The sequence below is a fragment of the Erinaceus europaeus genome, chromosome 18 (genome assembly GCF_950295315.1).
Source record: "Erinaceus europaeus chromosome 18, mEriEur2.1, whole genome shotgun sequence".
Lineage (NCBI taxonomy): Eukaryota > Metazoa > Chordata > Mammalia > Eulipotyphla > Erinaceidae > Erinaceus > Erinaceus europaeus.
The window spans coordinates 23,410,465-23,437,048 of NC_080179.1; the positions used below are offsets into that span (position 1 = coordinate 23,410,465).

The 26,584-nt window shown below is 37.7% G+C and overlaps 1 protein-coding gene across 12 annotated transcripts in view; it reads right to left on the reverse strand.

The window, feature by feature from the left end:
* B3GALT1 (beta-1,3-galactosyltransferase 1) overlaps positions 1–26,584 on the reverse strand; it is a 692,162-nt gene that overhangs the window by 177,252 nt on the left and 488,326 nt on the right. For 2 of the 12 annotated variants that reach the window (XR_009545941.1, XR_009545940.1), the window contains exon 1: positions 6,389–6,579. The exons of 7 other annotated variants lie outside the window; for them this stretch is intronic. The gene's annotated coding sequence lies outside the window, so the exon portion shown is untranslated. Of the gene's footprint in view, positions 1–6,388; positions 6,582–26,584 lie in introns of those variants that run through there. 3 more of the 12 variants (XR_009545939.1, XR_009545938.1, XR_009545935.1) reach the window with 3 other exon arrangements.

Here is a 26,584-nt window from a genome sequence, read left to right on the forward strand (position 1 = left end):
TGCTCCAAGTCTCTGATTGTCAGAGAAATGCAAATAAAGACAACAATGAAATATCACTTCACTCCTGTGAGAATGTCATACATCAGAAAAGTTAACAGCAGAAAATGCTGGAGAGGTTGTGGGGTCAAAGGAACCCTCCTGCAGTGCTGATGAGAATGTAAATTGGTCTAACATCTGTGCAGAACAGTCTGGAGAACTCTCAGTAGGCTAGAAATGGACCTACCCTATGATCCTGCAATTCCTCTCCTAGGGATATATCCTAAGGCACCCAACACACCCATCCAAAAAGATCTGTGTACACATATGTTCTTGGCAGCACAATTTCTAATAGCCAAAACCTGGAAACAACCCAGGTGTCCAATAACAGATGAGTGGCTGAGCAAGTTGTGTTATATATATATAAAATGGAATACTACTCAGCTGTAAAAAATGGTGACTTCACCATTTTCAGGCGATATTGGGTGGACCTTGAAAAATTCAAAAATTCATGTTAAGTGAAATAAGTCAGAAACAGAAGGATGAATATGGGGTGATCTCACTCTCAGGAAGAAGTTGAAAAACAAGATTAGAAAAGAAAACACAAGTAGAACCTGAACTGGAATTGGCATATTGCACCAAAGTAAGACTCTGGGGTGGGTGGATGAGGAGAATACAGGTCCAAGAAGGATGACAGAGGACCTAGTGGGGGTTGTATTGTTATATGGAAAACTGGGAAATGTTATATATGTACAAACTATTGCATTTACTGTTGAACGTAAAACATTAATTCCCCAATAAAGAAATTAAAAAAGAGATGACAGGATAAAAGAGTTATAGAATATAGACTCAATGGAATACTACTCTGCAGTAAAGAAAGATGACATTGTGTCCACTGGACAAAAATGATAGAATAGGAGGTGATTATGCTTACTGAAGTAAGGAGATGAAAGACAACTACTGGATGATTTCACTAATACATAGAACAAAGAAAATGAAACACATGAACTTACAGAAGAACGAAAGAAAGAAAGAAAGGGGGAAGAAAGAAAGGAAGGAAGGAAGAAAGAGGGAGAGAAAGAAAGAGAAATACAGAGGAAGAAAGAAAGAAAGAAAGAGAAAAAGGAAGGAAAGGAAGAAAGAGGTAGCTGAATTGTTTCTACAATTATGAAAGAACATTTGTATTTATTGTTGAAGGGGTATAGTTGGAATTACTCTCATAATCTTATAAACCACTAGTAAATCACCTTTTTAAAAAAGATTCTCCATAATAATTCTGTGGGGAAATGATTTGCCTGAAGAGGTTTGCATTAAGGAACTATACTTTTCCAAAATTACTGATAAACAAATTTATTGCAAATAAACCAACTACCAAGTGACCTGCTTGGTTTCACGAGACAAACCACCTGGTAAGTAACCAAGCATTAAGACAATATCCCCCACGCCCAACACACACATATTACCAAGGAGGGGGAGGGGAGTACTGTGGAGACTGTAGGGACAGGATGCATTTCAGGACCTTATTAGAATACCATCTCAGTAGAGACACAAGCACTCCTGCAAATGGGAGAAAGAAAAATCACAAGAGTGTTTTGAGTGTCTGAACACAATTCTCTGTATGGGAAACAGGAGGATATATAAGTGGCTAAAGGATTTAGAACCACAGAACCAAACCCAACATGGCTTTATTCATAGGTCAGGAAACTTTCCTTTATAGTTTAAAATTTTTTTTAGTGATTTAATAATGACCAACAAGATTGTGGGATATGAGGGTTACAATTCCACAGAATTCCCAAAACCAGAATTTCATATTTCTTTAGATTAGTATCCAGAACAGACTGAGGGGCGGGGGTAAGAAGTTTCCACAGAGAGGTCTGGCTCTGTGATTTCTTTTTAATTTTTTAAAAATATTTATTTATTTATTTATTCCCTTTTGTTGCCCTTGTTGTTTTATTGTTGTAGTTATTATTGTTGTCATTGTTGGATAGGACAGAGAGAAATGGAGAGAGGAGGGGAAGACAGAGGGGGGAGAAGAGACAGACACCTGCAGACCTGCTTCACCGCTTGTGAAGCAACCCCCCCACCCCTGCAGGGGGGGAGCTGGGAGCTCAAACAGAAATCTGTCCTTGTGCTTTGCACCATGTGTGCTTAACCCATTGCACTATGGCCCATCCCCTGCCCCGCAAGATCTTTTCTTTATCCTTATTTCTTTGCATTGTAACTATGATGTGTCTTCAGGTCTGGGTTGATTCTGTTTTGAACTCTCTGAAATTCTTGAATCTTAATGCCCTTTCTGTTGTTTAGGGTGGGAAAGTTTTCTTCTATTATTTCTTCCTCTTCCTCTCTTTCTTCCCCTGGTAGGCCAATTATACGAATATTACTTCTCTTGAGGTCACTCCATATGGCTCTGTTGTTTTCAGTGTCTCTCAACCTCTTTTTTTTGCTCATTTACTTCTTTCTTTGGTCTAGCTGATTATGTTTTCTGCTTCTGTTATTCAGCTCTCCAAACCAGCCACCTCTGCCCCTGCTGGGTGTTGGGGGTTGGGCAGCTCACATTTTTGTTTCCTTTGTCCTTTAAGCTCCATTTTCTGGTTTATAGATGAGTTATAATTTTCCACTGTGATTCCTTTTTAGACACCCCCCCCTTTATATTTTATCTCCTGTGAGCCTGAAAATCCTGTTTCCACTTAGAATTCCCAGGGTTTCAGTAAGCTTTTTGGGAGAGTCTGTCTCCTTGCTGCTTTCAGGTCTCTATCTTGACTCTGCCCCCCGCCCTCCACGGAATTTTTATAGACTAATCAAGTGTGAGCGTCCTTTGCTATTACCTTTGTTTTTACTTTTTTCTTTATAAAATGATTAATAATCCTATTTCTAAATTTCAAACTCAGATGTGTAGTTGACTTGCTTCCTTAGTTTTCATAGTATTTCCCCTTACTCCTATTGCTCACCTCTAGCAGGACCTTCGACATGCTGGTGGGTTGCCTGGTATACTGTTCTTTCTTTCATTTTATTTTATTTTTGCTTCCAAGGTTATTGCTGGGGCTTGATATTAGCACTATGAATCCACTGCTCCAGGCAGCCATCCCTCCCAACCTCATTTTACTGGATAGGATAGAGAGAATTTGAGAGAAAAGGGAGAGAGAGGGAGAGGGAGAGGGAGAGAGCAAGATAGACACCTTCAGACCTGGTTCACTGCTTCTGAAGTGACCCCCCTGCAAGTGGGAAACTGGGGTTCCAACACAGAGCCTTACACTTATTGCTATGTGCATTTAACCAGGTGCCACCATTCCCCCCCCCCTTTTCCAGAATCACACTTAGGCCTACAGATAGGTAAGCATTTTGACAAGGTTTTTACCCAGATCCCATAATATACATGCGATTCACCCTAGATCTTGAGGGACCCAGGTATTGCTTGTATCAACTTTTCTCCTACTGGTTCACTTAAGAAATATCTTAGTTCAATTTATCTTAAATTGAGGTCCTCTACTTTTTCAAACATTAGCTCAGACTCATGCAATTCAGGTGTTGGTGCTATTGTTTCCAACTGCTGTGAAGTTCTAAGTTGAGTTATGCTGGGCCTTGTACATGTGCAATTCCACTGCTACTGGATTGAGTTTTTCTAAAAATGTTTTAGATATAAAATGTGTGTGTGTGTGTGTGTGTGTGTGTGTGTGTGTGTGTGTGTAATACAGCAACTGATCTACCACCCATGAAACTTCCTCTGGTGCTGTGGTGTTCTCATCTCATGTAGTTCTGGAACTAAAATTTGAAGTCTTAAGTTTGATAAGATGCATTTTTTTCCAGCCTCTCTGTCTCTACCTCTGTCTCCCTCTTTCTTTCTCCCTGTAGGCAGCATTAATTTCTAAGAGTAAGAATGTACCTTTCATCTCAGGAAAATATTACCCAGAGAAACCACTAATTGTGAAGTGAAAGAATGGCTGTTATTTTCAACAGAGAACAAAGTGTGCAATTTCTTAAAGAACCAACATAATTTCTCTTTTTGGAAAATTTACTATAAGTCTACATAAATGTCAACATAATGCAAGTCTACACAGAAAGTCAGAGGGTTTTCCTCATGGATATAAAAGCAGTGTACTTTGCATTTACATTGTCTTTATACAATTAATGCCATATTTCCTCTTTACTTTCATTTTTAAGTAGAATTGAAGTTCTTGTCATAAAATATAGAAATGTTTTATGAGTGCTTAAATATACACTGAGTGTAAAATTATTGTTCTCTCTGTTAAAAATTTCTTTCTACAGTTCATCCAACTCAAAATGTCTACTGAACATAATACCTATTATACTGCTCTTTGTTGCCACTTTTCATCCTGAAAATGCTCTCATTTCTAAGTTAAAGTCTCACTACATCTTTTAAACTCATTTTACAATGTAAAAAATCCTGATGTGTCAAAAAATAAAGGTAGATAATATGACTTTCAGTAGTTAACACTCTTTAGGGAGAATGCAGTGTTAGGCATAATGTCTGCACTTCCTGTGGAGGTCAAATTACATATTATGCAGAAAGAGCTCCGTTCTAGCTTTCTTAACTTTTGGCCTATATGAGCATAAGATCAACAATCCTAGTTTAGTCAGTTAACACCCTAGATACTGGCTCTTGATTATTCACTCCCCATCCTCTGCAGTGCCTTTTGCAGGCGTTTTTCTGATTTGTTGGCTAGAAACATGATCACACATTCCAATGGTACCTTAATAAAATCTCTCAATACTCCAAGAATTAAGCTTCTTGAGAAAAACTTGGGTGTTTAAGTTAGCTGTGGAATACCACTACTTTTACACTTTTTTTTTAATTCTCTTAAAACTGTTCCTTGTTGCTTCTTTTATGCTTTAACCTTTATACACTCTCCTACTACAGATTGGTAATCAGTCCAAAGTGATTGTCATCCAATAGCCTTAATACTATTGACTCTCTTCTGAACTATCTACTAGACTAAGATCTGATTGTCATGGTAACTCTGATTCATGAAGGCCTTGAAAGACTTCCTATTCAGAATGAACATACTGCCAAGAATAGTCAGACTCTCTCAGCTACTTCCATTTTAGTTGCCCTTCAACATATATTGTTAATGCACCAGAAAACATGCCATATCTGTTTGACTCTTCGTTATCTCTTTCCTTCATCTGGTCTTTTTTTCAAGCACAAGTTGCCTAGGACCTTGCAGGTTGATCAAGGATATCTTTTATATAACTCACTATCCAAAACAACTTCAATATTGCCCTTGCATGGACTTGTACAGAAAATTTATCATTTTATTTGAACACACCCATGATAATTGCTCATGTATTTAAATGTTGTATACACCTGCTTTTTGAATTACACCAGTAGTTTTGAATAGTTCTGACAGAGACCACATGGTTCAAATGCAAAAATATTATCTGACTCTGTAGAGAAAGTTTACTATTCTCCATTTAATCTTGTTCATTATCACATCTCTCTGGCTGAATCCTAAATAGTCTTACTTGAGGGTTTAGTATACACAGGTACTCTGATACCAACTTTATTGAAGACCACATTAAGTTCACCAAACAGGACGAAATCTATTTTCAAAGTAGTCACATAAGACTAGAAACATAAGCTAGTAGGGGTGGGGGAGTGAAACTTAGCTCAAGGAATTCTGGAAGAAATTATTGTAAGTGAGGAAAACTTGAAAGAGATTATTAATGAACATTCTGGTCCAACAGGGATTCAGAGATTTTAGTCCCACTCCTTATTGGACACACCTTGCTGCTGTATAAATTAGATTCTCACTGGATTTTAGAGGGCAAAAAAGCACTGATCTTCTTCCATTAAACTAATTGTTACAATGGCATGTTTATAAATAATCTCATTGCCAAGACTTGGAAATAGACAAGAATATATATATATATAAATATATATATATATATTCATATCCTTAATCTTATTTGCTAAATTGAACTTGATAGAAAAAAAGTGAAATTTCTTGCACAAATCACATGACTGGAAATGCTGACATTTTAGCTTCACAAGGCATTTATTCTACAAGAGGTACATGTATTACTACTAAAATTTTAAATGGCTTAATTGGCTTTACACATTATTATGCCAAGTTTTATTTTTCCCTTTACACCAATTAAAATAAAGGAGTTATCACTGTCAATAGGCAGAGCCTGTTATATTGCTTTTATCAAATGCAAGGAGGTGTAAATACAAACTGTAAAGTAGAAAAGAAAGATCATGACTCACTGTCTGACAGCAAAGCTATTAAACATAATCAAAGACTTGGAGTGAACTCATGTTACCTTTCAGCACATTGCCAAAATATCCTTTTTGCTGTAAAACTTGAATAAAATGTCACAATTCTGATACCACTCTTAGAGAAACTTAGGCTAATGCAATTAAAACAACTTCAATGGAATAATAGTTACTTACCCTAAGATACATCATGTTGCATTTATTCAAGACACAGGGTCCCTCAAACTATAATTAGTAACTGATTAATAGTTGATCTTTCCAGATCATATAATCTGAACTTTTAGGACATTTATTGGTGATTAAAAAGTATAGTACCTGGAATGAACAGAGGCTCACACATGTTGACAACAAAATCAATGTTTGGTCTCTTATGAAATATAAAGACAGTGACTTATTCTCAGGAAGTCAGTTGAACCATGAGGTAAGGAGATGGTTCTATATTGAGAAGTGAAAATCCAGCCCATGGTATAGGATTCTAGGGCTTTGAGTGAAAGGAACAGATGGGCAGAAAGATAGGAATTGTAGGTGCAAAAGAACTGATAGGACAGTTTGAAAGTTCTCTCCTAAGTGTTACCTAAAAAGAGTCTATTTTATGCTTACTAATCCTCAAGGCCAGCTTTTTATACCAGATAACAATAAAAATAAAGGATCTGAGTGGTGGCACACCTAGTTGAGTGCTCATGTTACAATAATAAAAATAAATGAATGAAGAAGTTATAGATCAAAGGACTGTTATCAGAAACTTACATGAATTTGTAGGAAACTTAGTTGTCATGATTATTAAAAAGTTAAGCTTAGAGTTGGAAAGATATTTCACCAAGGAGGGTGTCAGAAGCATGAAACAGGTTCTAGCCATTATACCACATGGGAGTGTCACAACACTGGGACAAACTCTGGGGTGGTGTCTCTTTCCTTCACCCTCCTCTTCCCCTCTCTGTATCTGAATGAAAATATCAGCTCAAGTGTGAAGAAACTACACATGCTCTTAAAAATAACTGATGATCTTCTGAGACCAGTCTCAAAAAAATGCATGTCATTTAGCCATGAATGATTTGTTTTACATGTTTTTTGACTAACAATCACTCACTTTCACTTGATCCTCTTTTTTACATTTTAATTGTTATTATTGGATAGAGACAGAGAGGTTTAGAGGGGAGGGGTATAGGAAGGGAGAGATACACCTGCAGCCCTGCTTTACCATTCGTGAAGCTTTGCCCCTGTAGATGGGGAACTTGATTCTCCACGTACACAGAGTCTACAACCAAGTTCTTTAGTAACTACATGTGATGTGACTGACAGTAAGAATGAGTTCCATGGCTTACTGTCAAGCAGTGTGAGGACATAAAGACAGAGAGGTTGAATGGCGAAAAGAAGACCAGGTGTGGTTGATAATATTCAGTCAGTACTTAGATCATTATTTAACTTTATACCATTCTCTAAAAAAAAAAATAAAGTCATAAAGTCACATCACAAGCATTTTGTGTTCACTGTGACTAACTTTTAGAATTTTAGCTGCACATCCTGATTTAATGTCTCTTATTTATGAGTGGATGGTTATGTTTTTCTTTCATAAGTACCAGATAATGCACCTCCATATGGCTGTCTCTTTTGAACCGTCCATTAGTATTGATGCCTTCTGCTAGTTCAGCTTAAATTCCACTTCTTGTAGTTCTATCACTCTGACATCTCCAAATCCCCAGCCTTACTCTACTATGATCACCATGGATCCTGTATTGGAAGCGATAATCTCAGAAAATATACCAAGAAATCTTTTAAGGCCTGTCTCTTTCTCTGAAGTTTTATAGATTTGTGGAAAGCTTTAGCAAACATGGGGACAGGGACTTTATCAATGAAGCATTCCCAGGATTTTCAGGTTAACTCTCATTTCAATGGACAGTGATGACTTGACTTCAGTGTCCTGAAAGTGATTGTTACTTGCAACTTCCCTAGCAAAATGTAGACATATAAATCAGTAGTTAATTAATATGAGAGGGGGAAATCAATTGTATGTCTCAAAGTTTCTCAAAAGACAAACTGAATCTTTTTAATATATAGGCTATGTATTTGATATGCGGATTCTCTCAAAAGCCTAGACCAAGTAGATTAGAAGCATCCAATAGCACAGCTATATACAAGATACTGGATACTGTACAGCAAACCATAACAAAGGGACTTTTCAAAGTTAACCCAATTAACAAATAATGTGATGATAATATTAACTATCGATTGTCTTTTTGAACCCTAAGACAGCAGGAACCTCACCATCTTCACTATAGAGCCCCTACTTCCCTCAGTCCTGGAACCCTTGGATAGGGCCCACTTTCCCGTATGCATCTCCTAATCCAAACCAAATAATATTGCATCCGCCGATCACAACCTAACCAAAGCAACGATTGCCTTCTCAACATGCTTCACCTCAGACTGTATCCAGAGACTTCACGTGTGGAATGACAACCCTTCAACTTCATTACTCGGGTGAGACCTTTCCTTTTACAGTACACTCTAATTTCATCTCAGGTAGTTCACTTTCTAACAAAGTCCCATAACCTAGATATACACCAGTTTCTGTGAGAGAGAGCTTATGTGCACACGTATCCATAAACTACTGCAAAATATATACCTGAAAGCAGAAGTACACTAGAGTTTGCAGTGAGTACCTCCCTAACACTTCCTCTCCACTATTCCAAGCTTGGGATCCATGATTGCTCAACAAATTAACTCTCTTTTCAATCACCAGGTTCCAGATGCCACCAGGATGCTGGCCAGGCTTCCCTGGATTGAAGACCCCACCAATGTGTCCTGGAGCTCAGCTTCCCCAGAGACCCACCCTACTAGGGAAAGAGAGAGGCAGACTGGGAGTATGGACCGACCAGTCAACGCCCATGTTCAGCGGGGAAGCAATTACAGAAGCCAGACCTTCCACCTTCTGCAACCCTCAATGACCCTGGGTCCATGCTCCCAGAGGGACAGAGAATGGGAAAGCTACCATGGGAGGGGGTGGGTTATGGGGATTGGGTGGTGGGAATTGTGTGGAGTTGTACCCCTCCTACCTTATGTTTTTGTTCACTAATCCTTTCTTAAATAAAAAATTTAAAAAAAAAGGAAAGGAAAAAAAAACAAAAAAACAAACCAACATTTAAAGAAATGATAGAATGGGATATTTATAACGAAGTAAAGTGTTGGGCATCGTTTAGGGGTCTTAGTAAGCTACACTGTGCCTATGATTTCCAGAAAACTGACATCATAGTGTACCTTTATAGATACATTATAGTTATTACTTCATTTCATTCTGCAGCTGGTAGCTGCTTGAAGTGCATTCCTTTGTTTTATTATTCATTATGTTTTCCAGAACATTGGAAATGAAGTTTGTACAAACAAGGACACTAGAAGTGCTTACTAGGTGTAAGAAGAGGAAAAAAGAGCATATGCTAGCATATCCAGTTCTAGTGGTGCAAAAAACATTTAATGATTGCATTAGAGTGAGACTGACTTTTTGTGTGTCTAGTTGTAACAGTCATTGTCAGAATCACATGTTTTCTATAAGTATCCATGTAATAAATAACCTTTAGCGTTGCTTTCATCACATACAAGTTTTTATTGATGCTTCTACTTTCCATGACTTTTCCCTAGTGTGATTATAGATAAAATTATTCAGGGAATGATATCCTAAGTCTAGGTGTGTAGGGTGTTCATGTAGATTCTTAAAAATTTATTTACAAAAAGAAAGAAAAACCTTAACACCTAAAAGTAATGATGAATGGGAATTAGCTGAATTTTTCTGAGTTCCTTCCTCCCGGCCTGCAGTGGTCTCCTCCTGAAGTCTGGGGTTCTGTGACCTCATCTGGTCCTGAATTTTCCTAGTACTTCTGACAAAATATGCTCTCAGCCTAGTTCTGCTGGAAAGAGTCCAATACATGAAATAGTCATGTGATGTTAATGAATGACAGCAAAGTAAGTAATTTTTGGCCTAGAGAGTTTTGCATTTTGATAAGGGGCAATGTCTTAACCCACGGGATCAAATTGCTAATGGCAGAATTTAAGTCTTCTGGGATGGCATCAAGGGTCATAAAATCCTCCAACCCCATCATTTTGGCTGTCAGCTCTAACAGTACAGAGAACTGAAGTCCCTCTTTATCAGCATGCATAATCAAGAAGTTATTTTTCTGTATAAGCCCCAATGGGGACACTGGCAAGTGGTGAACTCATTATGAACTGGGGAAATGTCAACACAATGGCTCCAAATAATTTCCTGGACTTGATGGGAAAAAAGGGAGGAAGCAGGAAAGTAGTAAGGGCAGAGGAGAATAATAGGGATGGAGAAGGACTGTCTACACAGAGAAAGGAAGAATTATCTCTGTAATCTGAATGTTATTATAATAGATGTGTGAAGATTTGCCTTTAATACCATTATTTTGATAAAATGCATTTTCAAGGAACAAGCTCAGAATCTCTTGAATGCAATACTACTTAGCAGGGTTCTGGGCCTACTTTTTATTTTTATTTATTATTTAGAAAGAGAGAGAGGAAGAGAGACACTATGGCACCATTCTACCACCCATGGAATTCCCCAGATACTGTCCATGATGTTCATATGTAGTGTTGAGGCACAAACCCAGGGTCTCATTCATAGGAAAGTACATCTTATACCTGATTAACTATCTCCCAGCCCTTACTACCATGCTTGAGAAACATTCTTATAAGATAAAAATACAACTTAAAAAAATAAAGCATGATTAATTTACGATATGGGAGGGAGGGGGTTAAGAGACAGAAGTCTAAGGGTTATTTAAAGAAAAGTGTTAACATTAAAAAAAAATTATACAACTGGAGTTCTGTATCTTGAATTAGTGTATAATCAGGAATACTAGTTTTGACAGGTGCCTCAGGAATATTTTACCAAACTATTATTAATTGAACTGTAAGACAAAATCATTATCATTTTATTTTCTTTTTAAATTTTATTAGTGGTTAAATATTGATTTATAAAATTACATTTCAACAGGGGTATAAAGCCACCCTATTCCCACCACTAGGGTTCTGAATCTTCAGTTGTCCCACTGCAAGCTACCACATGGGCCAGCCATCATCTCTACAACTATCTGTCTGCATTTATACATGATTTCCCCATTTGTCTTCCTGATCCAATCCTTTCTTCCCCTGCAAGCCACTCAGGATAACATTACTACCTCTCTATGTCCCTCTCTTTTCCCTCCTCTCTCTCTCTCTGGGTGCTGATGAAGCTAGACTTCAGAGCCCTCTTACCTTCTTCTATCACTTTTCTCCCACAGGGAGTATGGATCAACGTGGTTTTTGGAGTGCAGAAGGTAGGAGTTCTGGCTTCTGTAACTGCTTCTCTACTGGACATCAGGAGTATGAAGAAATTATCACTGCTAAGAATAATGGGAAAACATGTTTGCAGCTACGTATTTATGAAGAAAGTCAATGAGAAATGGATTCGTTCAATGATACCAGAATTTAGCTGCGTTTGTTGAATGTATAACTTTGATAATCAAAGTTAAATTAGATCATAATTTTAACTTAGAAGAGAGGGTAAGCAGTGACCTGGGAGATGAAACAGTGGATAAAGTGTTGGACTTTCAGGCACAAGGTCCTTATTTCAACCCTGGCCAGCACAAGTGCTAGAGGGATGCTCTAGTTTTATCTTTCATAAATAAATAAGTGGACAAACACATAAAAAGAAGACAGAATAAACAAGATCAGTGCTAAATGTTCCAATATTTTTGTACTCTTTCAGTGTGGGCAGTCTAAATTGGTATTAGTATTGTATCTGCCAATCCCAACCTTATCAACGCAACGAGTGCCACCTCAGCAAGTTTCACTTCAGACTGTGTCCAGAGACTTCAGGTGTGGAATGACAACACTTCAACTTCATTACTCAGGTGAGACCTTTCCTTTCATAGTATTCTCTAATTCCATTCCAGGTGGTTCACTTCCTAAGAAAGTCCCAAAACCTAGATATAGACTAGGTCTCGCAAGATAGAGCATATGTTCACACGTATCCATAAACTAGGGCAAAATATATACCTGAAAGCAGAAGTACACAATAGTCTGCAGTGAGTACCCCCAACATTTCATCTGCACTATTCCAGAATTTAGGTCCATGATTGTTGAATAATTTGTTTGGCTTTGTATGTTAACTCTCTTTTCAGCCACAAGGTTTCAGATGCTAGCATGATGCCGACCAGACTTCCCTGGACAGACGACCCCACCCTGGACAGATGACCCTACCAAAGCCAACAGACTTCCCCAGAGCCCCACCCTACTAGGGAAAGAGAGAGGCAGGCTTGGGAGTATGGATCAACCAGTCAATGCCCATGTTCAGCAGGGAAGCAATTACAGAAGTCAGACCTTCCACCTTCTGCATCCCGCAATGACCCTGGGTCCATACTCCCAGAGGGATAAAGAATAGGAAAGCTATCAGAGGAAGGGATGGGATACGTACATCTGATGGTGGGAATTGTGTGGAGTTGTACCCCTCTTACCCTATGGTTTTTTTAATGTCTCCTTTTAAGTAAATAAAAAAAATTAAAAAAGAATTTATTAACTATACATGGTAAAATTTCTAGAGTAACTGCTAAAATAATTTACATAAAACAACTTTCAAACAAGTAGATGTTAAATAATGGAGGTAGGAAAAAAAATCCTCTAGGGTTGTATAGTGGCATACCTGGTAGAGTGAACACATTATCATGTGCAAGGAGAGAAGTAACCTTGCAGGTATCTCTCTTTCTCTCTCCTCTATCGCCTACTCTCTCTCAATTTCTCTCTGTAGCTATCAAAATGAAAAAAAGTTGGGGGGATGGCCTCCCAGAGCAGTGAATTCATCATGTAGGAACAGAGCCACAGCAATAATAACTCTGAGGGTAATTACAAGATAATAAATAAAAAAGAAAGATGCAAAGAGAAAAGAGATTTTGTCAATCCCAAATATAAAGGGTTAGTATGCTATGGAGTTGGTTCACGAAGTAAAATGCTTCTTATGTACAAGTCTCAGGATTTTGCCTCTAGGATCATGTATTTCTGTTTTAAGTAAATCAATAAATAGAAAATGGAGTCATAGAAAATATTATAGCAAGTCCAAGTAAGCTAGTAATCATAATGAATGTGAATGATCTTACATTTTCAGCTAAATCTCAGAAATTATTATATTGAATATAGAAATAAAACCAGGGTTGTACTGTGCATAGAAGACACATTTATAAGAAAACAGAATAGTGGGGGCTGGGCGGTGGAGCACTGGGTTAAGAGCACATAGTATAAAGCTTTAAGGACCAGTTGAAGGACCCCTGTTCCAGCCCCTAGCTCCCTACCTGCAGGCGAGTGGCTTCACACTGATGAAGCAGGCCTGTGTGTCCATCTTTCGCCCTCTCTTTCTCTTGCCTCTCAATTTTTCTCTATGCTATCAAAAATAAGTAAATAAATAAAATAAAAATTGAAAAAAAAACACGACCCCTCAGGAGTAGTGAATTCCTAAAGCAAAAACTGAACCCCAGTGATTACCCTGGAGACAAAACCAAAACAAACAAACAGAAACCAGAATAGCTGAAGGAAGCAAAAAGAATGGGAAAGAACTATCAGATACATATTAACCAGGAAAAAGTTGGAGAATGAAAAATATTTTTAAGGGAAAAAACTAAAATAATAAAACTATAAATTTATTATTATTTTTTTAAATATTTATTTGTTTATTCCCATTTGTTGCCCTTGTTGTTTTATTGTTGTAGTTGTTGATGTCATTGCTATTGGATAGGACAGAGAGAAATGGAGAGAGGAGGGGAAGACAGAGAACGCGAGAGAAAAAAGTATACATTTATTTAGAAACTAAAATCATGATTGTATACTCATACTCTCCTAATAAAACAACAGTCATATAAAGTATAGAGAAAATATATAACACAGTTATAGTAGTTAATGCTTCTGTGCTAGAACTGCAAAGAGAAATTTCCTATTAATGACAAATGTTAGTACAATATTTTAAATAAATGATACATATGGCGCTGAGCAGTGGTGCACCTGGTTGAACACAAATATTACAATACACAAAAACATGGGTTCAAATATAAGAACTGATGTATCTTATAAGAGACATAATCACACAATATATATTGAATGATAAACTTTTTTTTCCTTATTAGGTAGAAAGACAATAGGTTTAACTATACTAAATGCTGCTGTTAATGGAATTGTTTGATGCTGGCCAGTGTTTAAGTTATTTTAACTACTTTAGAAAACAAGTGACAATATTTAAAAAACAAAACTTGACTAGGAGTAAATCTAACCAAGGAAGTGAAAGACTTGTATACTGAAAATTATGAGTCACTACTCAAAGAAATTGAAAAAGACACAAAGAAGTGGAAAGATATTCCATGTTCATGGGTTGGAAGAATTAACATCATCAAAATGAATATATTACCCAGAGCCATCTACAAATTTAATGCTATCCCCATCAAAATCCCAAGCACATTTTTTAGGAGAATAGAAAAAATGCTACAAATGTTTATCTGGAACCAGAAAAGACCTAGATTGCCAAAACAATCTTGAGAAAAAAGAACAGAACCGGAGGCATCGCACACTCCCAGATCTCAAACTGTATTACAGGGCCACTGTCATCAAAACTGCTTGGTACTGGAACATGAATAGACACACTGACCAGTGGAATAGAATTGAGAGCCCAGAAATGAGGCCCCACACGTATGGACATCTAATCTTTGACAAAGGGGCCCAGACTATTACATGGGGAAAACAGAGTCTCTTCAACAAATGGTGTTGGAAACAATGGGTTGAAACATGCAGAAGAATGAAACTGAATCACTGTATTTCACCAAATTCAAAAGTAAATTCCAAGTGGATCAAGGACTTGGATGTTAGACCACAAACTATCAAATACTTAGAGGAAAATATTGGCAGAACTCTTTACCGCATAAATTTTAAAGACATTTTCGATGAAACGAATCCAATTACAAAGAAGACTAAGGCAAGTATAAACCAATGGGACTACATCAAATTAAAAAGCTTCTTCACAGCAAAAGAAACCACTAACCAAACCAAGAGACCCCTCACAGAATGGGAGAAGATCTTTACATGCCATACATCAGACAAGAGTTTAACAACCAACATATATAAAGAGCTTGCCAAACTCAACAACAAGACAACAAATAACCCCATCCAAAAATGGGGGGAGGACTTGGACAGAATATTCACCACAGAAGAGATCCAAAAGGCCAAGAAACACATGAAAAAATGCTCCAAGTCTCTGTCAGAGAAATGCAAATCAAGACAACAATGAGATATCACTTCACTCCTGTGAGAATGTCATACATCAGAAAAGGTAACAGCAGCAAATGCTGGAGAGGGTGTGGGGTCAAAGGAACCCTCCTGCACTGCTGGTGGGAATGTAAATTGGTCCAACCTCTGTGGAGAACAGTCTGGAGAACTCTTAGAAGGCTAGAAGTGGACCTACCCTATGACCCTGCAATACCTCTCCTGGGGATATATCCTAAGGAACCCAACAAATCCATCCAAAAAGATCTGTGTACACATATGTTCTTGGCAGCACAATTTGTAATAGCCAAAACCTGGAGCAACCCAGGTGTCCAACAACAGATGAGTGGCTGAGCAAGTTGTGGTATATATACACAATGGAATACTACTCAGCTATAAAAAATGGCGACTTCACCATTTTCAGCTGATCTTGGATGGACCTTGAAAAAATCATGTTGAGTGAAATAAGTCAGAATCAGAAGGATGAATATGGGATGATCTCACTCTCAGGCAGAAGTTGAAAAACAAGATCAGAAAAGAAAACACAAGTAGAACCTGAACTGGAATTGGCGTATTGCACCAAAGTAAAAATACAGGTCCATGAAGGATCATAAATGACATAGTGGGGGTTGTATTGTTAAATGAGAAACTGGGGAATGTTATGCATGTACAAACTATTGTATTTACTGTTGAATGTAAAACATTAATTCCCCAATAAATAAAAAAAAACTTGAACCCCCTCATAAGCATACTTTCCAGCAATTCCTCTCCTCAATATGTAAGCAACTCTAATTTATGCACACCAGAATACATTGTTCATAATAACAAAAGGTCTGTTGTGCTAACTAGTGGAAGTAGATATGTAGAGTGGCTTATTTTAGCTAAAATGCTACTCACCTGGCACCATGTCTGTGTTGCCTTGCATGAGACCCAAATTTAAGTCCCCAGCAAAATGACATTGGAGGAAGCTTGGTACTATGGTATCTATTTCTCCTCCTATCTCTGTCTCTTTCTATCAGAAAAAGTGGAGCCATGGTGAGAAATCCTCACAGATGAAAAAAATGTAAATTATAATTATTGACTAATCAATGATGGGAATAAATGAACTATAACTAAAACAGTAACCATATATTGACACATCATAAACATTATATCACAGGTGAAGCCAACTGTGAACATTATATGTAGTATGGCTTACAGCATGAACTGGTTTATAAAGTTCACAGCTAAGGAAAACTAATACATTGACTAGGGATATATATATCCATATCATTTTCTTTTTAAAATAGTACAGGAATGATAAAATAAAATTTGTTATTGTAGATAACTGAACATGATAGAAAAAGTATGTTAGAGTAGAAGCAAAGTACGCACGCAATGGTGTTAGAAATATGTTAGTTCTTCACCTTATCATTTCAGATATTATTTATAACATTATTCTTAACTTAAGTATTTCAAATATATTTTATTATATTTATATTTGTTTTGTCTATTTAACAAAATCAGAGGATGAGGGACTGGATGATCCTTTTTGGCCACACATGTGACCATAGGCAAGGACCTGAATTCTTGAATTCAAGTCCCTAGTTCCCACCTGCAGGGGTGAAACTCCAAGAGCAGCATAGAAGTTTCATATGTGTCCTCTCTTTCTCTCTCACTATTTTTCTCTCCCCTCTCAATCCCTCTCTGTTCTATAAAATAAAAAAAATTATTAAAAAAGGAAACAGGATGAGAGGTCAGAGTATCACTAAACTATGGCATATGAATGTGTCTATGATTGGTCCTCACACATGCATGTCTTATATGTGAACTATCTTCTCAGCCATCAAGTATATTTTGTGTATGCTATAATATTATATAATGTAATATAACAGGATTTTATTATGTCTATGGTCACATTTTTTTTAGAGTCTCTAGGATTCCTTAATTATTATGTCCTTTCTATTGTTTATAGTGGGGAAGTTTTCTCCTACTATCTCCTGTAGTTTGCTTTCTTTCCCTTCTTCTCTTCCTCTGGCAGTTCAATGATGTGTACATTATTTCTTTTGAGGTTGTCCTGTTATTTCTCTGTTGTTGTTTTCAGTGTCTCTTAATCTCTCTTTTTAGGTCTCTTCCTTCTTAGTTTTCTCTAGTTCACCCTTGATTTCTGACTCAGTTATTCTTCTCTCACTTCCCTCAGCTGTTTTCTTTAGTTCAACCATTTTTGTTACTCTTCTCATTTGCTATCTTAACTTGTTCAGTTAGATGGGCTCTTAACTCAGCTACTTCAGCTTTTAGCTCTCTACCTGGAGATAGTTCCTGTTTTATTTCAGAGTCTCATTTGTTGTTTCCCTTTTTCTGATAATATTTCACTTGAAAGCATTCTTCATTCCTGTGATTTTTTTTTTTTTTACATCAATTAGTGCTTCAATGTTTTCTTCATTCTCACTTGCTTCTGACTTGTCGAAATTTTGTTACGGGCTTCTGTCCTGGTCATTTATTCAATGTTTCCTTTTGATTAGAGCATTATATTTGGTGTCTTTTGAAATTTGGTTTCTTGATGTTGCTGTTTATGTGTTGTGACATGGCCTCTGCTCTGTTGATTTCTGGACCACTGAAGCCAATAACATTTGGTGTGTCTCAGCAGTGGGTGGAGCTATCATTCTAATGGTAACACTATTGCCTTTGGAAGAGGAGAGATAGGGTCGCTTGTGTTTATATTGAAGAGAGAAATAATGACTGAAACAGTACTTTGGTCCCCTTCTATGCTGAGCATGGTTTCTTGAGCCTGAACGGTCTTTACTTTACTTATTTTTAATGTGCTGATCATACTTGCCTGGATTGACTTGTGTCTATTGAATTACTATGGCTTAGGAAGTTTTTGAAGAAATCCTCATTGTGCTTTATTGAGTTTCCAGGTGATCTTCTGTGGGTTTTTTTTCTGTGGGTTTTCTGTGGTCACAGTTTTTTAGGCTTACTATCTTTCAAAGAAGCTTCTGAGTTATTATGATAATATTTTAAATGTAATTTTCTGCTGTGTTAAGTCCTGTTTCTGCAATTTTAGATAATTGTCTTTGCCTCACAAATGCCACCACATGCTCACAGTTTAATTGTGCTACTTTGCTCTTTTTTTGCTAGGTATACATTTTAATGTTCTTGTGCTTTTTTTTATTACTTTATTGGATAAATGTTGATCTATAAGACTGCTGGCACAAGAGCACAGCTGCCTATCTCCCCATGATAGGTATCAGCACACCACACTTCACTAGCTTTTCCTCTTCTTAGGCCATATGGTTCTTTTTAAAACTTTTCCCTCAGATTTTCATGATTTTACCTTATATTTCTGCTTATAAACATCTTTATCATCTTCCAGGACCCAGTTCAATCTTTTCTCCCAAGCAAAGAAGGTCTTCATCATCAGTGTCAGTTCTCCCACTCCATACTACTTGTACCTACACTGTAGTGCAACATCCATTGAACATTTTGGAAATAACCAAGCCATAATGATAAAGCAACTGTCTTTCATACTACAATGTCTAAATACTACAATTAAAGCAACTATAAAAAGCATTTCATCATAAAAAGAGAGTTTACCAAATAAAGACATATTATAATAGTCAATGACTTATTACCCAGTTATTTTAAAAGAAGACATTATGAATTTTGTGGTCACATGGTGCTTAAGGTTATGCTAAGCAAAATAATTCAGAATGTCAAAGACAACTACCAGAGGGTTTCTTTCTTGCATAGAATACAAACAACTAAAGCATGTGAATTTAAAAAATTGCACCAAATAATGCTTAAACTTTGAAAAATAGTTACCAGGGTGTGATAGAAAAGGGGCTGGGAAGAAAAGGTAGAAAGGATCAAATAGATAATATAAATGGCACTAGAATTTTGGTGATAAATGCAGTGAGGTGTATAAACATATTGAGGTATGACATTGTACTTTAGAAATTTATATAGTACTGTAAGTCAGTGGTAAAAAATCAATACAGATTTGTTTTGTAAAAAGAAAATGAGAGGACAAAGCACCAATTTAGTAAAGTGACCTTCTAACAAAGACTACATTGTAGTTAGAATGGGGGAAATGCACAGAACAGCAATCAGTAGATTAAATTACTTTAGCAGAAATTTCTAGATTCCATATGGAGTCATTACAGAGTCTCTTTTCATAGCAGCATCTGTCTGAAAGATGTTAGTAGTTCCTCAGTAAGAAAAAAATTGGAGACATATATCAGTTCCTCACTTTGTAGAACTGATATCTTTGTAGCACATAATTTTCTTTAGCCCATTATGGGCCTTCACATTGTCTTAATAAAGTCCTACGTTGCTTTCACACAGCACTGAATTAAATACTCCCCATTGCCAATATCATTATTCTAATTAAATTTTGGTTCAGTAGTTTTGCTTCTGTAAGGGTGAGCTTCAAACTACAAAGAAGATTACTCGGGTGAGACCTTTCCTTTCATAGTATACTCTAATTCCATCTCAGGTGGTTCACTTTCTAACAAAGTCCCAAAACCTAGATATACACCAGTTTCGGTGAGAGAGAGCATATGTTCACACGTATCTGTAAACTACTGCAAAATATATAACTGAAAGCAGAAGTACACTAGAGTTTGCAGTGAGTACCCCCCTAACACTTCCTCTCCACTATTCCAAGCTTTGGGTCCATGATTGCTCAACAATTTGTTTGGCTTCATATGTTAACTCTCTTTTCAGTCACCAGGTTCCAGATGTCATCAGGATGCAGGCCAGGCTTCCCTGGACTGAAGACCCCACCAATGTGTCCTGGAGCTCAGCTTCCCCAGAGACCCACCCTACTAGGGAAAGAGAGAGGCAGACTGGGAGTATGGACCGACCAGTCAACGCCCATGTTCAGTGGGGAAGCAATTGCAGAAGCCAGACCTTCCACCTTCTGCAACCCACAATGATCCTGGGTCCATACTCCCAGAGGGATAGAGAATGGGAAAGCTATCAGGGAAGGGGGTGGGATATGGAGATTGGGTGGTGGGAATTGTGTGGAATTGTACCCCTCCTACCCTATGGTTTTGTTAATTAATCCTTTCTTAAATAAAAAAGAAAAAAAAAAAAGAAGATTCAGTGTGATTCGTAGGTAGCTATTTAACAATGGTGAGCAAAATTTAGAAGCCAGAAGGCAGTGGGAATGGTCTATCCTTGCAGACAGAGGAGTTTTATTACTGCTCTGACTATATCTAGAATCGGCAGTACATGTAGAAAATATTTAAAAGATTATAAGCTACTATTCTTTAAAAATTCTCTTAAAACAATGTTGCGTTGGGGAACATTCATAGTAGGTGTCCATAACTTTAGGCTTACTCAGTACCTGATAGAATCTGCTTTTAGTAATCTCTCTGTATATTCCTCACACATAGCTAGATTAATGGTCGACAGTCTGTGTGTAGCAATAGCCTCTGGACATGGACACACAATTCTTAACCTTCGATATGGGAAAAGTATGTTAATAATTTACTGATATGCAGCAGTCATTCAAATGTTGAGTTTAGATCTATTACCCTTAGATTCACTCTACCTTCTTTAAGTCATCTGATCATTTACCTATTGTTTGTTCTGCCTCCTGCCTAAACCTACCTCTTTGTGTATGGAATTTCTGGTGTTTTGTCTAAGTACCCTGAGCCCTAAAGAAAGGGCTTTTGTTTGGTCATGTCAACTCCTAGAGTGGGGTGTTTTCAGGGAAAGTCACTGAAATGAAAAATCTATTGGTTGCTGCTGGACCCCCACTTCTGCATTCCAGTATCCCAAGTGGCAGGCCCTGATTGTAGACAACCTGCTCTCACTTTTATTGTCAGCGCCTTGATTTGTAACCAATCACCATGTGCCCTGCCCAGTTTGAAACTACTAAAAGCTGGGTGCTGCAGTACAAGCATGTGCAGGTCTGGCAGGAATCGGTCTGATAATGCAAAATAAAAGTAACTCTCTGGTGTCGGTTGGTCGCGCAGTGGGTTAAGCACAAGGACCAGCCTAAGGATGCCAGTTAGAGCCCCCTGACTCCCCACCTGCAGGGGAGTCGCTTCACAGGCAGTGAAGCAGGTCTGCAGGTGTTTATCTTTCTCTCCCCCTTTCTGTCTTCCCCTCCTCTCTCTATTTCTTTCTGCCCTATTCAATAATGATGGCATCAATAGCAACAACAATGAAAAATAACAAAGGCAACAAATGGGAATATATGTATGTATGTATGTATGTATGTATGTATGTATGTATGTATATATGTATGTATGTATGTATGTATGTATGTATGTATAAATGTAACTCCCTGCCCTCCATGTGGCCTCAGGTCTCATTCTTTGGTTACTTTTGACTTATATTCCAGAATTTTTATTACATTACTCCTGGGCTCTCAGTCAGATTAAGAACTTGTTTTTTGGAGAAATCCTTTGTGCATCCTGCAGCTCTGGTTCCAACAATGTGACATTAGTGCTTGCATTGTGATGGACCACACTCACAGTGTCTCCATCACTTCCTGGAATATACATTTCTGCCTCTCCTACCAGACTATGTAATATCCTTGAAGGCATGAAAAAGGCCTTAATTATTTTTGAATCCCCAACTCTAGAAGTAAGTCGATTTTGACTAAATGCTTGCTGAAGAAGGGAATTCTTTTTGTTAGCATGTGTTGGTAATAAATAAACATTCAGTGTACACTGATATTAACAATGAAGCAGATAAGCAACTAGTCATGAGAGAAATTTGGTTCACTGAACAACGTTACCTGATGTTCTTTGTAGGTGTCAAATGACCTATGTAGATATAAACTGGCTGCCGACAACCCAAAAGGCTATAGATGAAGCTCCTACCAATAACATAAAGGAATATAGAAAAGCAATTCAAGACACCTCTTCATAAGTGCAAGGACACTTCATTTCCAAATCAGGTTCTCTATTCTCACTTTCCTGCCTAAGGGGTGCTTTTATGTGCTCCATTTGAGTCAACAGTATGTGAGTTAGGAAACAAGGGAGCTCCTTCCAGAGATTAGAAAGAAAATTGGGACACAATCAAGTGGAATGAATATGTACTAGTTGAGATACTAGTCCAACAGTACCCACCAAAGGAATAAAGTAGAATTGGTTGCAGAGTGGTATCTAAAAATCAGGGTTTACAGCTAGGAACATTCTAGGCTGCACCAAATTTAGGACAAGTCTTCCTCAAGTAGCAGAGTATGTTGACCTAGCTTCCCTTAGGAGAGTAGGCAGTCCTTACCATTGTTGTTTCACCTTGAGGGCAAGGTCCTGTAGAGGACAACAAAAGTGTCCACAATGCTTTTCCTGATGGAGATGACCAGTGATGGTGGAGATCTAGACCACAAGAGATCTAGGCCCATTATATCTATGTGGAAATCCCAGGATTCCATGACTAGGGCCCTGGGTGATGGGGTGGCCTGGTAGTGACCAAAAGAGCCATGATTAAAGTCTGCCAGTCTCTTGCCCTTATCCCAATTTTGCAGTCCTTACTTTGTCTGACAAGGTGAGCCTTAGGATAATAGAGGGTAGGTGAGGAGGGTATCTAGGACTAAGTAGAAACAATTTGATTAAGTACCTTAGGTGTCTTTTTTTTTTTTTTTTCCTACTTGCATGTTGTACTTATTGAGTCACTGCAAACTATTGTGTACTTTTACTTTAAGGTATATATTTCCCCCTAACTTAGGGATACATGTGCAAATAGGCTCTATCTCTGGGGCCCTGGTCTATATCTAGGTTCTGAGGTTTTATCAGGAAGTGTGCCACCCAAAATGGAATTAAGGAGTCCTATGATCTAGAAAAGGTCTCACCAGAGTACTAGAGCTGGAAGTTTGACATCCCACACCTGATGTCTCTGGATACAGTCCGAAGTGAAACATGTTGAGGTGGTACTAGTTGCATTGATTTGGTTGGGATCAGCGGATGCAGTATCAAATCAGATAGATAGAGAGAAGCATGAAGGAGAACAAGCCACACCCCAGAGGTCCCAGAGCTGGGAAAAATATGGGTTTTATAGAGCATGGGGAAGGTTCCTCCTGTCTTAGAGTCTAAGAAGCCAATAGAAAGTTTTTTTTTTTTCTCCAGGGTTATTGCTGGGGCTTGGTACCTGCACTATGAATTCATTGCTTCTGGAGGCCATTTTTTCCATTTTGATGTTTTCATTGCTGTTGTTACTGTTGTTTTATTATTTTTGTTGTTGGCTAAGACAAAGGGAAATCAAGAGAAGAAGGAAAGATGGGGGCGGGGAAGATAGACATCTGTAGACCTGCTTCACTGCTTGTGAAGCGACTGCCCTGCAGGTGGAGAACTGGGGGCTCGAACCAGGACCCTTGAGCTTCTTGCCATGTGTGCATAACCTGGTGTGTCACTGTTATAATCAAGTTATGTGGGAATTTGATTATGATTTATTGTGCTATACAAGATATTACCAAGATTTATTTCATTTCATGCTATTTACAAGTAACTATATCATATACTGACAAGAACATTAGCTTATGGTCTCCCTGGTCTAAGATTATAGGTGATTTAGTATTTTTAAAAAAAGGTCATTATTAGAAATTTATTAACAATTTAAACTCACTTAAAATTCAATCAGGTCACCAATTTGAAACTTTAAGTGCTTAGATTGAAGGAATACATACTCAGAACTGGAGTATATGCATCAAAAAATGTTCTTAGCTGTAACCACAGAATGTGAGCTCAGACCTACAGAGATACAGTGGTTATATAGCCTCCTGTGCTGAATATGGCCCCCAGATCAGATCGATGGGACCTACAGTTAAATGGTATTATATACTTTTCCCATATTTGGGAGCTACTGTCTTCCTTGACCCAGATTTCTAGTTCTATCTCCAACTCTGACACCATCTCTTCAGACAGTACCTTTAGCCTAAATGCAAGTTAGTTGTGGGGCTCAGACAAAAATTAGTAAAGTCGTGGGCCCCTTGGAATATATCTAAAATAGATTTCCTAGATCCTTCCAACATGAAAACCACAATTCTCATCTGTTATCTTCTTGACTTTAGGTTCTTGATTATTAAACATTTTTTTCTCTTTTATATAGTAATGCTTTTCAGCCACCAAGTTGCAGATGCTACCATGACACCAACCTGACTTCCCTGGACAGAGAACCTCACCGATGTGTCCTAGAATCAAACCCCACTAGAGCCCTGCCTCACTAGGGAAAGAGAGAGGCAGGTGGAGAGTATAGATCGACCTGTCAACGCCTATGTTCAGTGGGGAAGCAATTACAGAAGCCAGACATTCCACCTTCTGCATCCCAGAATGATCCTGGGTCCGTGCTCCCAAAGGGATTAAAAAAAAAGGAAAGCTTCCATGGAAAGAAATGGGATGTGGAACTCTGATGGTAGGAATTGTGTGGAATTGTACCACTCTTATCCTAGAGTCATTGATCATTATTAAATCAATAATAAAAGATAAAATAAAATCAGGGTTTTGCATAAGAAGGAGTTTGTGATATTAGGCAAAGATCAAACTACATATATATGAAAACTTCTTGGATTTATTTTTTATTATTCATATATTTAGTTGTTAATTTTTTAACTTTTAGAGTATTCATTTTTTCAAATATATATTTAAACTTAATTATTTTGTATATAGACAGAGAGAAACTGAGAATGGAAGGAGAGATAGAGGACAGACATTGCTTCACCACTTGTAAAGCTTCCCCCTGCAGATGGGGACTGGGAGCTTAAACCTGGATCCTTGATCATAACTATAGTCAAATAACATAGAGACTTATGATAAACACATTCACACAAGGAACTGAGAAGTAGCTTATAGAGTTGAGTGCATTTCTTACCATGCAAGTGATTCAAGTCCAAGCACCAGCACAACATGAGATTACCATGCAGTGAGGGGAAAGTCTGATGTTGTGGTATCTTTGTCTCTGCTTCTCTCTTTCTCTAAAGTGGATGAAAAAGTCTGCCTTGGAATGGTGAAATTGCGCATGTCCTAGGCCCAAGTGCTGCAAAAACAAGTAAATGAATACAACAAACAAATGTATATGTTGTATGTTAGGGGGAAGGAATGCGTTCTGGAAAAACTGAGGCGGGTTCCAATTAGAAAGAAATGAGGAAAATTGGGAGTTGGGCGGTAGCGCAGTGTGTTAAGTGCAAGTGGCACAAAGCGCAAGGACCAGCATAAGTATCATGGTTCAAGCCCCCAGATCCCCACCTGCAGGGGAGTTGCTTCACAGGTGGTGAAGCAAGTCTGTAGATGTCTATCTTTCTCTCCCCCTCTCTGTCTTCCCCTCCTCTCTCCATTTCTCTCTGTCCTATCTAACAATGATGGCAACAGTAATAAATACAACAACAATAAAAACAAGGGCAACAAAAGGGAAAATAAATAAATAAAATTTAAAAAAGAAATGAGGAAAATTGCTAAGCATTTGGAAAATATGTGACTGAAGAAAACACAGACCCCTTTACCAAACTTTTTTAAATATACGAAATCAGGTCATTTGGATAAAGATCTTTCTGACAGCAGCCTACTGCATATTCCTTGCCTGAGTGCTATGAGCAAATGTTTCCTGATTTCATTAGGCGCCATCTCCTTCCACACTTTTCTTCTTTGGAATAAGGAAGTTGTTACAGTTTATGGGTTATTTCCTTGATCTTTTACCTTAGGGATTATTTACATTTTTCATCACTATGCCAAGATATACTATAAGGTATTGGTATATCAAAACTACATGCATTACAAATGAACATTTATTTGTTTAGAACAATTTCCATTCAATAATCTTTCTCATTGGATAGGGTGAAATTTAGATTGAAAGGTATTTTATCGGGGCTGGGTGGTGGCACACCTGATGTAGCACACACATTATAGTGCAGAAGGACCTTTTCCCACCTTACAGGGGGAAAGCCTTGCAAGTGGTGAAGCAGGGCTGCAGTTGCTTCTCTGTCTCTCCTCCTCTCTATTATCCCCATCACTCTTAATTTCTGGTTGTCCCTATCCAATAAATAAATACAGATAATAAAAAATTTAAAAAGAAAGTTAATTTATCTTTCATCACACAGCACCTACTATGAAAGATTAGCAGTAGAAAAGAAATCTATCTAACCCAGAGAAAAAAGGGTCAGGGAAA